We start from the raw sequence: 575 nt of genomic DNA, 5'->3' as shown, positions 1-575 counted from the left end.
ACGCTCTTCAATGTTTCCTCCACATTTTCTTCTCATTTTTAGGTAGCTTAAGAAGCCCATCTTAACTTCTCACCTCTCTTTTCAAACAGGCTGGGAGGAGGGAGAGGTGAATGAAGCTCAGGCTGCCCAACCTGTGGTGCCAATCACTGCATCTGGGTGCTGCCGGATGTTCAACATTCTCCAAAACGCTGTAACGTGGAGAAAATGTTTCTTGACCTGACTTTATCTGGAGTGCATGAACTCTCCGGAGAGGATCTAACCATCCACACGCAACTTAACAGCACTTTTAGCTGATTCTTGAGCAATTCTTGAGTTAACCAGACGCTCGCACACGGAGAGGTCCGGCCGTAGGTGGGGAAGAGGGTACTTAGTAGGTTAATCCGACTTGAATGAGAAGGGAAAATATTTGCGGAGTAACCGTTCGCTGAGAGCAAATACAACACATAAAGCGGTTCTGCCTTTCGGGACGAGCCGGCTCCCCGAGGGGAGGTTTCCCCGGACGACCCAACCACCGGGGCTGGGCCGGCCCTGCTCCCCGGGGCCGGAGCAGCGGGAGCGGCCGGGACGGCAGCGCC

Source organism: Chaetura pelagica, unplaced genomic scaffold (assembly GCF_000747805.2).
Source record: "Chaetura pelagica isolate M959 unplaced genomic scaffold, ChaPel_1.0 scaffold17, whole genome shotgun sequence".
NCBI lineage: Eukaryota > Metazoa > Chordata > Aves > Apodiformes > Apodidae > Chaetura > Chaetura pelagica.
This window is presented reverse-complemented; position numbering follows the sequence as displayed.